We start from the raw sequence: 17,330 nt of genomic DNA, 5'->3' as shown, positions 1-17,330 counted from the left end.
ATAAAATATTGCTACGAAATGCATGATTTTTGAAAATGTAATGCCAGGTGTGAATAATGTTGTCCATACTATAGGAAATTCAATGAAGTTTAGAAAAAATATAGAGCGCCTCCGAACCTAATTATTCTGAAGAATTTGATTTATTATGCAAATATATATAAATATGACTAAGTCAATTTCATCATATTTCGGTAACAACAATAATGCTATAATGCTAAAACACTAAAACAACAAATTGTTAAATGACTGAAATTTTCAATAATAGGGAGGACATAAATGGATTTTACAAGAAAAAGCAAGAAATATGATTTGACACTCGTTCATTTTTGTACTTTTTATACCGATAGTCTGTTTAAATTCGTAGAAATCGACCTAATACAGCAAAACTTATTCTGTTAGCCAGATAAAATGTTATCTCACGCAAAAAGCATAAGCTATAGAATTAATTGAACTATTTTAGACATTTTCTATTATACAAGATGGCTGTAATATTTTAGTCTAGGATATATTGTATAAATACAATATTACTTTTAAAAGCCTATTTAATTTTATTAGTATGCAATAAAAAATGTATTGATTGAATTGATCGACTTGCCCTCAATTTACAGTACACCAGCACTCCTTGAGAAAAAGCCGTTTCCCACGAAAAAACTTGATGTAGCCTACGAACAGTATCAGAAGCGTATTGATTGTAGTCAAATTTAATTTGATGATACATTATGGCTTGGGATAGATATAAAACATCAGTTAAATAATTCGAGCCTGATGCATCGCAAACGTGACATTTGTGCGTCGTGGGTATATGTTTGAAAAAGACACGGTCGTGATTCGAGGTGGTGGCCTCAGAAGCATTTGAAAAAAAGTTGTATCCAGATAAAAACATTTACTTTTATGTAAACAGAATTTAGTAATCTTAAGTTTTTCATTTATAAAGGAGGTTCACGAAGTATCACTATCCACTAATATTCAGGTTTTAATCTAAAAAATGTCCTACTTCTTGGAATTTTGCGCCAACAATTAGGAAAAGAAATCGAGAATCGGGATTTTTTTAGAACAGTTTCATCAAGCCCAGTACCAAAATGAGATGCAATATCCCAAAATCTATCTATATTTTAATGCACTTATCAACTATTAAGTCTTGATACTGGTTTTTGTCACTTTCTCAATTTTTGAATGACACTTATATTACAAGCAAGTCAAAATTAAAATATAATAGTTCTATTTCTGAATTGTACTTACCGCTGTACGTACCGCTGCTGCCTCTCTGAATAAGAGAGAATTGCTTAAATACAGGGACAGGAAAGCCAAAGCGAGGTAGTACGGGTATTCAATCTGCCACATTAGACTACCGATAAGGCAATCTTCATGAGCGAAAACGGAACTGCACAGGATGTATAAGGTGTTTGGGATGATGTCATCTGACACAAAAAAATGGATCTTATAGAGCCACCAAAATTTGCTCAAACGTACTGTAACTGATACAATTTTATTTATCATGTTTAATCTTTATTACGTACACATTATTGTTGTTTAGGTACACGTTTGTAAAAAATTTTTTTTGGGGTATTTAGGAATGTGTAAGAACGAATTAAAATAATTAACATTCTGACTTTGCATTATTAAGGATGAATCAAAAACAGTTTCCCTAACCTGACACCTGAAGCCAGCGTTTAGAAAATCTTAATAGTTTAACTTAACTTTAGATAACTTTTTTGGGGTCAGAGCTAACTTAATTGAGTTGAATCGGCAACGTGACATAAATATTTGAATATGACATCATCCTAAACTGTGTACAACCTGTCTTTCCTGGTGTTAGTACAGCATAAACAAACCAAATGTACCCCATTTCATGTTGAAATTATCAAAACTAATTTAATTTTTTACAAAATTCAAACAAAAACTTTCGTAAGAATCAAATCTCACCAGTTTTAGAAACATACCAAGTTTCGTCCGGCCATTATCAAATTGAAATTTATTTTATTACGATATTTAAACACTAATTTAAATAATTATATGTAAGTTCCCATCCGTACGATTTTCATAATTACCCATATCGAGATAATAAGAGTTTCTGTTTATAATGTGAATCACGAGCTCACGTTTACAGTATTTAATTTGATTTATGATCAACGTATAAATACGACTCGATATCTTTCAATGTAGTCTAGTCTGGATGAATGTTTTAAGATTTGTATTTTTTGTGTTGTGGAAATCTACGAATAAAAACATATAGAGTTTTCTAACGAATCTTCATTAACGTGGGCGTTGAAGCTGGAGGGTGAACGGGTGACTGGCAGGTCTGCGACAGTCCACGAATTAGCAATATCCAGAAGGTTGCGTGTTCAGACCACGTCGGGGTCACCAAAATATAAATATTTCATTTTTATTTTATTTTTTATAGCTTTTATGACGTCATAATCGCGTATTTGACCCATGCGAGGTGCATTCTGCCCAATTATATGTATGTAGGACTACTTGGAAGTATAATATTCGCATTTTAAACAGATTTTTTTTTTTGGTGGACCTATTCTTGAGCATATGTTGCAGCAAGTTGCATAATGGTTGCACAATTTTGAAAAAAAAATCGAAAGTCGGGGAAGTGAGAGGGGCGGTCGCTCCCATTTTCTTGTCCCCAAAAGTATAAAAAAAATGTCAAATATTCTAATGAATTTATTCTATAAAAGTTTGCATAGCATCGTAGCAATTTAATGACTCCCTGGGTCTTGCATGTGGGCAGATAAACTTGCAAAGTCAGGTTGTATACCTGGCTGTATACCATCAGTCTTAGTTCAGACTCCAGATTAACGTCTAACAATCTGATTCGGTACTCATTCTTCAGGTACGTAATTCTTGAAAACGTTGCTTCGCACGTGTAAGTGCTTCCAAAAAAAATCTTGCCAATTCTTGTAGCACTGGATATTCAACTGCGCCTTTCTATGTGTCCAGCAGTTTTCCTCGTCCTCAAATTTCTGCACATCATTCTTTTAGCACCAGCATAGCCGCCAAATCCTATATTTCCCATTTTTTTTTTATAGCATTTTGTATGTGGACGGCCGCATTATTTTGTCACGACGGCCGCGGGTTGTGCACCGTTGGTATAGATAGATTATAAACGCTTCCAGTACCGTACCCAAGGCGACATTAGTGCCGCAGTTGGCGCGTATATTTCACAGACTATAACGGTTGGCAGGATGTCATGGTCTAGTGACTAGTCTAGACGTCTGAACTGAAAAACCACGCCCATTGTTGCACCGTTCTGATCTATAGTTTCAGTAGCTCTTCAAATTTTAGCGGCTGTATGTAAGACACAAGTCTAAGCTCAGAGGATGGATTTTATACAGTGCTTATTCAAGCTTTTTACCCAGAACCAGAACCCTGTACAAGCAGCTACTGATATTTATTGATATGGAAGGGGCTACTAGCGATGAGTCTCCTTTACTTCAATTATGTCTTGCTTTGAGCAAATCTCTTGAAAAAAGAAAAGTGCAAAATTTTAATGTACGATTATCAAAAAACTTGACCATGTTTATCGTCATAAAAATATCGAAACATATCTTAAAATTACTCTATATATAAATGTGCCCACGTTTACAATGAAAGACAACTAGAAAATCACTAAAAATGCAAATTTCTGCCTTGGTGATCACACATAAGAGCTAATGTTAAATTGGTTTGTTTATGTAACTTTCATTTTTGCGCGTAGGATGGGTTTTGAATGGCTAAGGTCTATTGAAAGTGATCGACTTCATTATTTACTTCGTGCCATTGGCCAATCAGCAAGTTGCAATAAGTGTCGTAACAATGCCCTCTTTTCGCATCCACTCAGACAGATTTTCAGGCGTGGTCGTAAACATTGCCTCGTTTTCGCGTTTTTCAACTGTATTCGTTAGTTTTCCGTTGTGTTACGGAAATTTAAATATAAATCAGATAATTCAATGATCACTATGACATCTTAGGAGTGTTAATTTTATTGCAGTTATAAAAAAGTAGTCTAGAAATAGCTGTGATAGACTAGGCTAAAATTCTTTACCGATACTTTTGAAAAACAGATTGTTGTATGCGATAAATCATACTGATGGTTTGAAACACCCATTTTACAGGCGCCAACTCGCGAAAACACTTCTAACATTAGCCCAGAAAATTTTGCAATGGTAAAGTATAGGAAGAATTTTCCGGAAGTCAAAGGCCGGGGAAAGGTCCATTGACGAGATTTTGACCGGCCCGCTGACTGAACATCAGTACATTATGACAGTGGCGGCGCGTGGTCATTTTGACAACCGGGACAAGCTACTGCGGGACCAAGTCACCCCCATATACGGGGACAGGATGAGCGCTGTAAGTTCTCCCATCATTTTATGAGTATAAAAACCATTCCATCGGTAACAACCAATCGCCAAAAGCGACAATTTTTAACGATAAGAAAGTGTCTTTAAAACCGGTCCAAGTCAAGGGATTAATAAATATAGACATAGTTTATTTTGAAACCTCTTTCAAAAGGAAAGGCAATATTTACCCAGATAAATACAATGACATATTAACAGAAACTTCGGGAAAGCAGACAAAACCTAAAATAAGGTTTAAAACGTTACTATGAAGAAAGGAGAGTTAATGCAAAGATAAGGACATGCGTCGCTCACTCATAGATATATATGCTGCTAGACTTCTACTGCTTGAACATATATGCAACACGCCGCGGTTTCTTGGAAGCAAAATGCTCAATAACGCGCTGATTAAAGTCATGCATCCCAGATATAACGTCTCTGTGAATGGATGAAACAGCCAAGGAATTTAATCTATTTTGCTTCATTGTGTTTCTGAGATACGTTTTAATACGCTTCAGCGTGCTGAATGTTCGCTCTGCGTCGGCGGAAGAAATAGGCGTCGTCAAAATGATGTCCAGAAATTTTGCAGACGCCGCAAAGGTAGTTACTAGAGTGTTATCTATGAGGAACCCATAGAGCGCGCAAGTTGATGTGATGTTCAAAAAAGTTTGATTGGTGTATATACATCGCAATTCATTTTCCAATTTACCCACGTTTATCATGGGTTAAAATTTGGAGATAGTAGCCAACAAATGGATGGGGAATTGACGTGCAAATTCTGAAAAATTTTTGGGGTTCATCAAAGAGAACGCGGCAAGGTGTTCAGTGCGCAGACGATCGCCTATTTGATTCACCAGAATGTCACAGCATTCCTTTGCAGACAAAATCAAACGCTGCGTTGTTTGCCCGCGGCGTAAAGAAGCACTCCATGTGTCGTCGTATTTTATTGTTTCCCGGATACGAGATACAGCATCACAGAAGTCTGAAATACACGACTGCACAGACGCTCCATCCATTAGCCTTGACTGCAATGCGCCGTATAATACATCCACGTGATAGAATATTGTGGAGAAAAAAGCGAGAAAAAATGAAAACTCACCATCTTCTAGCAGACGCTTTAGACCTGCCGCCTCCCTCGCAGAGCGTTCGTCCCAAACCGGAGAGCTCTGAATGCCATTGAAACACTCAATGAGCTCAGACCTAATTTCGGACACGCCTGTAAGGCTGTAACACTTCTTTCAGTACAGCCGATATCCCGCAAGCCGTGCGATCAACGATTGGTACAAAGCTGTGAAATCTCTCGGTAGGTTTACCATCTTTCACGACCGAAAAATCACAGCCAGTTGGGAAACGCACGTGATGTCAGTTGTCTCGTCAGACTGAATCGAAAGGAACTGGCAATTCTCAATTTCCAGAGCCAAATGTTGTAAATAAATTTCATACATTGAGTCGAGCAAATCATTTTGGATATCCCTAGATGTCCCTTTCGAAACAGTTGCGGCATCAAGATGATCTCTCAATACAGTATCTAGGGATGCGGTGTATTCCACCATATCCAAAAATACCCCTCTATTTGAAGAGCCAGCCCGTTCACCGTGCCCACGGAGGGACAGCTCGTGACAACCAATGAACTTCAAAACATCTATCAATCGACCGAGAACATGGCGGTTTTTCTCGACGTTTTGGTTTTGCCGATGAATAGAAACCGCGCGTCCTTCATCCAACTGTGCTGCAATATTAACATTTCCGAATGTTCGGTATTTTACTGCATTGTACAGATGTTCCATAGAAGATTGATGATCCCTGGCACGCTCGGAAAGATGTTTAAGATCTCTAAAACTAAATTTACACCAACGTGAGTCACGGGCGGTAGCAAAAAGTAGGCAATAAAAACAAAAAAGTGCATTTTTGTCCTCGCTGTAACACAACCATTCGTGTTTTTTATACCAAGTTTCTGCGCAGAATGTACGCCGACGCTTTCCTCCGTCATGGGATTGTTCCAGTGAACAATTTTTTGGTTGATAAGGCCCAAGACGTTGTACCTCTAATTTTTGTTCCAGCGGCAGCTGCGAAAACGGAGTGCGAAGTAGTGCATCAACCTTATTCATTATGAGGTCTAAGGCTAAGAAATGCGAAACCGGAAAGAAGTGAGGAGCTCAAAAGGAAAGTGGAAAATCGAAAGCAAATGGACTAAAGGTCTCTAACTGATTCAAATAGCGAAAGAAGCGACAAAAACGAAGGCGAGGAAACTATCAACTCTTCAAGCAACCAACGAACGAGAAGGAATGCGTGAATATGTCACACGTTGTTGTAAGAAACGTCGGCATTGTGTCGTCATAATTTCGGGGCTAGCCCTGATCGGCCCCGATGATTTAGTAAAAGAAACAGAAAACAAACGCGGCGAGTGGAAGATAAAAGAGAGAATAAGATATACAATGAGCAACCGGGGCAAAATCGGCGTCGCCCCGTCGACGTTCGGCGAAGGCTTTGCGAGCGAAAAATGAACCATGTCGGGAGAATTTGGCTAGTGTAGACAGTCTGTGCAACCGATATTGAGGTATTTTTCGAATAGTTTTTATTATACCGGTTGGCCCTATTGACGCGCCGCCACTGCATTATGATATTACATTATTACACTTTTAGTACATTATGATAAATTCATTATTAGTACAGGATGAACATTTATTTATTCTATTAATATCCATTCCATTGATGGTCCTTTTTTCGTACTTATTTCTATGCACAATAAAATTGAATTTGATTGTTAACTTGAATGAATTCTTAGTTTTTTTTACTGATTTATTATTAATTTTGTTTAGGGTTGTATCACCATGACTTGAATATGGTTCTTGATATGTGGATATCCGTTTAGTTAAGTTTATTAAATCATGTTCTATGGAAGACGGGAAGTCATTCGAAACACACTCTCGTTTGACAGAAATTTGATGCGGGTAAGAATTCTAGAAATTGGGAGATGGCAAAGTTTATTAAAACTTTGTTTAAAAAGATGTTGGCAAAACTGTACCGAACATAAGGTTGATCAAAATTAAATGTTAAAACAACCTTCTTGGGGTTTCATCGTTTAAAAGGCTTTGCGTTATGGTGTTATAGGCTTATCTTTGCACTTGACGTACCGTTTCAATTTGCAAAAAAACGTACCGACAGTTACGTAAATTTAGCAACGTCAAACCAGATATTTAAAATAAATTTCCCAGATTTTAAACTCCGCATGCTTGGTGACATGTCATTAGTCATTTCTTGCATGACCCGAACATAAGGTTGATTAAAATAAATGTTAAAACAACTTTTTGGCGTTTCATTGTCTAAAGGGCGAGTTTAGGTCGTTAGAAAACTCTAGTTATGTGAATAGCATGGATTTAAAAATGACCAGTCAAAGTTTTTCTAAAAGCTGGTATGAGTTACTTGTATGAAAAACACTCATTAAGTTGTAACCAGACAAGAAATGTCATGTCCTACTCCATTTAAAGCACTTTGTATTAGCTCTTCAATGATCCCTTCAATCCTTGGCCAAATAATGTTTCGAATATGCAAACATTTTACTCGACCATGCATGGCCGCTGAACCAAGAGTAGAACGTAAAATAAATCTATTTCGGTGTAACAATGCACACTGACTAGTTCACGAATTGTTGCGTCTATAATCATCGAAAATGATTACAATTGTTAAATTTTGAAGCATTTGGACAGTAATAATTCGCTGATGTGAACAAAAGGCTATACTAGAAATATGAAACTTCGATATCCGGCGACCCCTTATACTTGCAAAAAACGAGAAAGGGCGGGAATATATAATATCAACTTTAATATATCGTCGCCGAAACGATCGCGGTGATAAAGACATTCATCGATTATGATGGAATTAACCATCAACCAGCAAAAAAACGTTTTATTGCCGAATTTTCAATGTTTCTATTAATTTTCAAATGGAGTATCGACCTCCGACGTTCTGGATCCCTGTTATGTATAGAAAATATTCATTATTCGACTATTCGGTTTTCGTTAAAAATATTCGAAATATTCGATTCGAAAAAATATTCGAATTTGCCCACCCTAGACTAACAACCATTTAATCTGGCTTTGATTACTAATAGGTTGGTCAAAGCGAGTCGTCATCGTGGAGGATGCAAGGTGCAGTAGCTGCTTGAGATGATCGTCAGATATTTCGGGACTATTTTCGATTACTGAAACAAAATTAAAATGTTCTAGAAATTAAAATAATCATTGAGGTATTTGATTTATACATAATATTCGGAGATGCGACAAAAACTGAAAATCCACGAAACAAAGCCAATGAATACAAGAGAGCTACGCCCAAATATATGGACACGTCTGTTCGCAGTACAGTACGGTTTACCGTACCGTCGATCAGCGTAAGGAAAAAATCGTAGCAAAGTACCGTAAAGACTTCGTTACGGACCATCGACTTTCGATGGCACGTGATCAAAAAGAAGAGGAGTGTCGGCTATGCGTCCGCAGAACGTTCGGTGACGTCATAGCAAACAAAAACAAATCTCACAGAGCTAACATAAATATTTGAAATAAATAAAAGTGATAGCCTTCTGGAGAAAAATTTCTTCTTTAACCAGTGAAACTTTCGAAGCAATCGGTCCAGTAATGAAAGAGAAAAGCGGTTTTTTAGATTTTCCACTAGATGTCCAAAAAGTGTCAAAGAACAACAACAAGACCAACATAATATTGAAACGATCGTTTTGTCCACTACGTGTCCAATAATTTACAGCATGTCTAAAATCTTTCCAAGTGAAAAGTGTCCGAGTGCCCGCGAAAACGCTTACTGTTGCGTCACTATTGCATCTTGTATATTAGTCAACGCTACGCAAATAAACACGGGAAATCCATTCGACTAACTAATAGACTTTCGCATTTAAATTTCAAGTCAATGATTAGTTTTCAATAAAAATTTTTTTTTTAAAGCAATTAATTTTTAAAGCATTAACAAGAGGCGCAGGAAAGATGATTAAGAGTCACATGCGGCTCTCAAACCCTAGTTTGAGAATTACTGATCTAGAGTGAAAACTGGAGATAAAATCTTCGTTGATTGTGTGTCCGACTTTGAGGATATTTTCCCGCTTCTGAAACACTATTATTCTTGTTATAACATCCTAGCATCATACGCATACGACATACGAATACACCTGCTAAAGGCATAGATCAAGGAAAGGTAGTTCGTTAGTCTTGCGTAGCCCAACTGATAGCTGTGAAGTTATACATTTACTTTTTTAATGCCCTCGAAATATCTGCCAACCCGGAGTGGGTACTGAAGCCGAGAGTTATTATTGTTTATCGTTGTTGATTTTTCTAATAACTTGTCTAGAGTCTTTAGACTATACTATTTGTTATATAGAAGATAATCTTTCGAACTCAACCACAGAAAAATATGCACAACAGGGCGTGTTGCATATATAGCGTGACTCATGGCATCGTGAGTTTTTTGGTGATTATGTAAAACTGGTATAATATACCGAATTATTTGATCCATTTTATTTGCTAGAACAAGTTTCAATTTGCATATTGTAATGATATTCAATTTTTGTTTCTACATTTTGTTGTCTACGTTAATAAATAGGAAATTATTGGAACTATTTCAAGTCAATTTTGTCTTTGAAAAACTTCATTTCCTCTGATACAGCGGTCCATAATAGCAGTAATAAAAGCAATCACTTCGAAGAAAAGAAAACAAAAATGATGTTTTCTAATATTTATATGCACGACGCAAGAGATGATAACTCATAATGAAAAGTTAGCGAAGCTTTCAGTAAACATATTTCTGTCGCGCTTTTCTGGGAGCAATCAAGTAAAAGTACCGAAATGGGGAAATGTCGGCCAGGGCTGGATTTTTTTCGTAAAATATGACATTTTAGTCAAATCAAGATGCGTGTGCTAAATGAAGCAAGTATATCAGACATTAAGTTGTTCTTTAATGTTAAAATGATGAGTTCATATTCATAGAAGTTTATTTATTCGACCGTGATTTTGAACATTTCATACGAGAATATTTGAAATGAAAAAATGTGAAATCAATGAAAATTCAATTCTGAGAAATTTTGAACTGTTAAACTTTGGAACATGCCTTAAAAATGTTTAAACAGATTGAGAATGAATAACATTTTAAAATTAAACTTCCAGACTTTTATGGACTTGAGTCCCGCCTGTTGGTAAATCCGGCCCTGGTTGTCAATGACAATAAAAATGCTAATTTGAATTACAAAAACAAATTGTTTGACTTCATTAATTCGCGTTAGTTTACATCTATTAAACATCATGTTTTGCGGGTCTACGATAAACTTGGTGATTTCACAGTAAGGTTGAAATTCATATATCCCAATCCTGACCTAGTATATCGATTGTAAAAAATTTGAATCAAGATTTTTAGGAGAAAATGATTAGTTACATAAATGGTCAGACATATTGTTTGATAAATTTTTAACAAGACCTTGAATTGTGTACGCTTGTTCATCAATATATTTTCTTTCCAACTACAAATAAATAATTAGAAAACTATATATTCGATACAATTGTCTTAAAATTTTCGCAAGCAATATGAATGGAATTCCCGACGAAGAGAATCCTTACGAAGAAGGTGACGGTGAGCAAATTAAACGTTACAAGTTTGATTTATGTCCTGGTATTATTGTTTTATATAAGTTGTATATCCATATAATCTTTATATAGAAAACCCTAAGTGATTAGAATCTTGAATATAATTTTTGGTATTCATGTAATTCGTTCTCTCTTTTTAAGGTTACGCTACGTCTAATTATATATATATTAGCTTTCTTAACCATTGGTCGCCAATTCTCTGTTCTTGCTAATAAGTACTGACTTAAAGTCTAGCTAGTATATTTCTCATGCATTTTTTAAATATAGATTCAATAAAAATTCATTGCACTCGGTAGAAAGATTTTTTTTCATATATATATGAGACAATTTCTTCGAATATTTTTTGATTGAGTTTAATGGACCAGGAACAATCGGCGCTGCCCTAACAAATATATATATAAAATCAAAATACTTAACACTACTTTCATTTCAAATTGATTACAACTAGAATAGTTATAAAATCACTCCAGTTATGCCGATTATTGGGTTCATTAGTGCGCAAGCGTTGGAAAATTTAAAATCACCCATGTGATTTACTTTCCTCATGCACGTTATGCAATGACTCGCATGAACCCGAATGCTAACTCGAGCCATATTCACATTGTTTGCTTCTAAAATATCTCCATCATAATCATATCACTGTATTTGTTCCTCCGTGACCAAGAAAATGTCCATTCTAAATTTAAAGTAAGAACATGCACTAGACTTGTGCTACTGTCATTAAATATTTGTTTTTATTTAGGCAGGACTCTCCCGTCTTCACCAACGCCCACTCCTCGTTTCTCTTACCAACAAGGACCTTCACCATACAAGTCAACCAACAAAAGGCGATTGATATTAGAAATCGTTATGGCAGTGATCATAATTGTTCTACTGATTGTACTTTTAGTGATGATGAATGCCGGATCAGAGGTATTTCAAAATAAATTGCATAATTTACATAGAATATGAAATTCTATATTTACGCTCATAAGCTTGAATATTTGTTGTTTTCCAATATGTAACATAAATAGTGGTGATCGTAGCGGATGTGTTTTTATCTACAACATGTCATCACATACGCTTTTCATAAAAACACTTATTCTCTTTTTATGATTTCTGTTTTCTAATACTTAATATCATTTGACTTGCTTTCAGCATGCCTTAATGTCAACCAGAGGTGAGCAAACTGCGGCCCGTGACGAATTTAGTAAGGCCCACAAAATCCCCGAGCAAATAATTACCAAAACACAAAATATTCGATATAAATCAAATAAATACCCTACTCTAAACTTAGATTATTTAATATTTTACTCGAACATACACGAGTGGTCAAATTATAAACAAGTATAGTATTAAAATCCATCTTCAATTTCGTTATAACGACGTACTGTGGCTTGCTTGCTTGCTTTATTGCAGTGATAATCAAAGCCGTCATGGAAATCGTCAAGAGAATCGATGATTTCGAAATAACAATTGGGAATCTTGCAGTAACAATTTTAGCTATAGTAATGGTTGTTGTATTGTTTTGTTAAAAAATTGCACAAGAAAATGCTAAGATGAGAAGTAATTTTCAAGACTTTTTGGACATTAGGCCGTGGACGTAAAGTATTGTTCAGGAATGGGTTTATAGCGTAATCTCGCCAAATAGTACTCGAGTATTCGCATTTAAAAAGCCATAAGTTTTACGGTTAAAGGTTAACAAAAAAAATTTCCTCGAAAATGACCCATGCAAAATGGACTAGGAAAAAGTCTTGAAATGCAAACATTTAGAATACTATATCAATACGCTTATCAGAAAGTGCGACCACCAGCGAACTTCTGTGACGACGACCGAAATGATTTCTCGCGCTACTTTGTTTTGCGTTGTCCCTATTTGATAAAATACATTGTGCATGGTGTTAGAGTATATAATTTACTTAAGTCATCACTGAAAACGTCGATGGGACGATGATTCGGTAGGTAATTGGATCTCAGGAGAGATTTTCTTTCGTGGCTTAGACACGAGTAAGAAGCAAAACATTTTTTGTAAAATGAGAAAGTTGAAATTTCAGCTACGTAACTAATTTTCAAAACCCCAATAATTGAGTTTTTGGAGTTCTATTAAACCAAAACAGCTTGATACCACTTTAATTTTTTTTTTAGGTTGAAAAGACGCCATCACCCCCACCAGAAATGAGATCTTGCATGGATTTGAAAGATAATGGGAAAACAACAAGTGGATTTTATCACATCAAACCAGATGATGATTTCAAACCAATTGAGGTAGACGTTGATATATAATATTGAAATTCCTTGTAATATATATATATGCATTTAGGTTACGAAATTGCGTTATGTGTTGCCTTTTCTTGTTGCAATTGAAAAGAACTTATGAATTGTTACGTGTTGTTGTTTTTGCTATAAGACCAAAATATGCTTTTTTCAATAGTTTAATAGTTTAGCAAGAAAAAGACTATAACATTATTCTTTAAATTTACTTCGAGCTTTATGGAGTTTATGAAGAACAATTTTAACAAATGCGATATCAAGCGATAACCCAGCGAGTGAGTGCTCATAGAATGTTATACGTAAGTGTGGCACCATATCATTCATGCCTAAGTATCTGGGGCACAAGACCATGCAATCTGTTATGGTGAACAATTATGCTCTGTATAACAATAGAATCAAAACAGGGTGTATTAGGAAGAAAAATAACGTGCAAGGTAAAGCTATTAATTAATATAACAAACATCTAAGCATCATTATTTCAGACTTACTGCGATATGTCGACTGACGGAGGAGGGTGGACATTGGTTGCCAGTGTACATGAAAAAGATGTAATGGACAAATGTGACAATGATGATCGTTGGACTACCTTTTCAACTGGCGAATATGGTGAAGATATAATATATATATATAAATATAGCACAGCACATATAGCAGGAATCGGCAACCTTTTGTCGCTCGCGGGCCAAAATTGAGGGTTGCAAGTCATTGGCGAAAGTTGCAACCGAACGGATGATACTTTTGATATATACCTAATTAAAATCAAGCAGGGATACATCTCTCGAATAGCATAGAAATTCATTTCCTCATTGTATTAAATTTAAAAAAATTTCATTTGAATACTTTCGGCGCCATTGAACCCTTTGCACTTAGCATCAAATTTTCTTCGTTTTGTTGCCATTTGTCTGATTACAATTAAATTATAAGCTCATTAAACGAGTAAGGTTGTCTACCCCTCAAATATAGTATATATACCTAATGTAAAGTTTATAAAATGTATAGATATAGGAAATCTGATCACATTAATCGAATAATTAATTGAATTAGTAATTAATTACTGTACACAAACCTATACACAGCCCATCATTGCATTGAAAAGCAACATATTTATCTGAAGATTCCCCCGACTTCCTGCAAGTGTAGAAAGGCCATTTCACCATTGCGTTATATTTAACCAACACGTATCTAGCCTACAGTACTTTAGTTTAAATTATTCATAATAATAACTGCAGTTGAAACCGCCTGGGCAAACAAAAAAGTGTTTGGTGATGTCATGAACTGCACTGATGATGATTACAAAAATTCTGCATTTTTTTCTATCAAAGTAAGTATTATATCGATTACTGTTTTAAGTGTGATTTTAATCATTCATTTAGAATTTAATACGTATTTTGTCAAATTTAAACAAAACGATTTTCTTGTGTTTGATGAGTTATAATAACAATATGTTTTTATGCGACATAACCCCTAATATTGTATATGAAGAAGACCTTTGTCCCCTGGGTTTGTTGTTGTTATTGTTGACTTGCTCTTCCAACTTTTTGTTGTTGAAGATATGGAAGTGTCGTGCGAAACGCTATGTCCTTGTTACTTATCGATCTTAAGATCGGTAAGTATATTGATAGGCATTTGTATGTCTGTCTGTCTGTCTGTCTGTCTGTCTGTCTGTGTGTCTGTGTGTGTGTCTGTTAGATGCACGCGATATCTCACGAAAGCGAGATTGAATCTGCTCCAGATTTTGCATGTGCATTCATCTTATCTCGGACCAGAAGCCTATTGATTTTGGGCGAATTATGTCGTATATTTAGCGAGTTATCAATCAATTATCGATATAGTGATCTAGATTTTTGTAAAGCGAGAGAATTTTGAAACCCGCCGAGCGTGTGTGTGTGCGATGCGCAGTGCGCAAGTTACAAGAGCGGATGAATCGAAACTGCAGTTTCTGTTTTGGGGGATCCCCTAACTATCGATCGATAAGTCTTCGGTTTCCAACCGATATTCTCGTTTATTTCTTAAAAGGAACTGATTAGAACGGTGAACTAAACTCTCATTCTTAAATATTTGTGAAGTGAGTAAATTCGCGATGTTTTGATCACTTTTGGGTTTTTCTCCGACTGCGGTACGCGAGACATCATTAAAAGTTTTTGCGGCCCGCCAACCTCGCAACATTGGACCACCCTGATCTAGCCAACTATTATCTGAATCACACATCATTTTATACCAGTAAGATAAGCCCAAAAACCGAAACATTGAAGATTCAAGCATGAGCTACACCATGCGAACAAAAGTGAAATCTAGACAAGTTTGTGACAAAACGAAGGGCACGATAAAGCGTATTAAAGAAGATATAAAGCCTTTAGTTATTTTAAACTAGCTTCCCGAAAATTACCGTGGAATTTTTTGTATCTTTTCTCGTGTTTGGTTTCGTAATGTCGCTTCAAATTATATTTTACGTGACAGGTATTACAGATGACGTTGTAGTGGGTTAGGATATATATACGTTTCCTCATAGTTTATCTTGGTCATCTTTTTTCACACTCATTGTATGATGAATTGTTATATTTGGCTAATCGTATGACTTGTGGCGTGAGCAGGCCTGATGATATCGTAAAAATACAACTAAGTCTGTCTAAGTTGGGACTCCGGGACCCAAACTGGATTGTGCGGCGCTAAGTCAGCTATGCGGTTTGTCACGGTTGTCACATGGCCAATACTTGAAAATATAGGAGTGTTTTTGCTGAAATAGGGACGTCATTCCCATATTGGCACCGTCCTGTCTTGAGGTTTTAGATACAATATTGAAATTTCGTGATTTTACCAACCATGAATCCCGACATCGGAATTGAGAAAAGGACTAATTCCAGTTGGAATAGTTTAAAAATAACTCAAAGATGTTCTGCCAATAAATACAAATATCTGTCAATGAATTATCTGCCAATGGCACGCTAAAGTTGTTCCGCGGGCCGCACGGAATCTGTCGGCCGGCCGCATACGACCCGCTAGCCGTGGTTTGGACCACCCTGGGCTAGTTGATTATATTCTCTAACCGTCCCACACTCAAGTAATTGACATGTTGAAGGCTATTTCATTCCATTTCAAACATTTCCAGGCAAAGGACGTAATGATATGGCACGTCCCGCCAGAACCATCAAACGAAACGATGGAAATGAGAGCAACACTCCGATACAGAACAACGGATCATTTTCTACACTCAACTGGTGGAAATTTAAAATCACTGTTTGGAGAGAGTTATCCGCTGCAATTTGATGCTGGTAAATTTTATTTGTTTTTCCCAATGCCCATAGTTCTTTTTCATGAGTATCATTTACCTAATAGAAAAGAAATTTTGTATTTATGGTTGTGCAGTGTTTAAAAAATGCTTCAGCTTTTAAGCTGATTGCAAACTCTTCAAAAATCCGACCAGGACATGTGCGGACAAAATTTCGCACTATGAAATTATTGCGATGTTGGATTCAATGAATATAAAAAAATAATATTTGATACTTACTCTGTAGTCACATCAGTTTGACCAAGATTTAGGTTCGACATAGACGCCTTGTGAATAAAGTCCAGACTCCCATCAAGTATCGTCAGATTATCCAAAATGGTTGTGATCTTTTAATACAGGTTAATTTTATTTGAATTGGTAATTTAGAATAAGAAATACAAAATTCTATCTTGTTTCAGTCTACCCAGAAAAACTATTTAAAATACAAGATAAAACTGACAGTGTGGTTGATGTTTTGGTTGATCATGCGACTCAAATGAAAAACAAAATACCAGATTGGTTTTCATACAACAATATGTATCACTCTGGTGAGAGTAATAGCATGCAAGGCAGTAGCAACAGTTTGTTCAGAATTTATGGAAACATGGTGAGATTACTTATTTATTGATTTTTCAAAATATGTTCAAACTCATTGAAGACTTTTGTTGGGTGCCCAGCATCCTTATAAAAAGCAGTGATTGTGTTGGGTTGTAGTATTATTAAAAGAGAGATTAAAGTCACAATATTTTTGTAATCAGTAAATCTTGATACGCTTGTCTGTAAACCTCAACAATTACTTGAATCTTAGGTGTAGACCCTTCACGTTGTTTAATTTAACTGGGCTAGGTTTGGTTC

Source organism: Styela clava, chromosome 7 (assembly GCF_964204865.1).
Source record: "Styela clava chromosome 7, kaStyClav1.hap1.2, whole genome shotgun sequence".
In the NCBI taxonomy this organism is placed as follows: Eukaryota; Metazoa; Chordata; class Ascidiacea; order Stolidobranchia; family Styelidae; genus Styela; species Styela clava.
The sequence above is the reverse complement of the archived record's forward strand: the minus strand, read 5'-3'. Positions refer to the sequence as shown.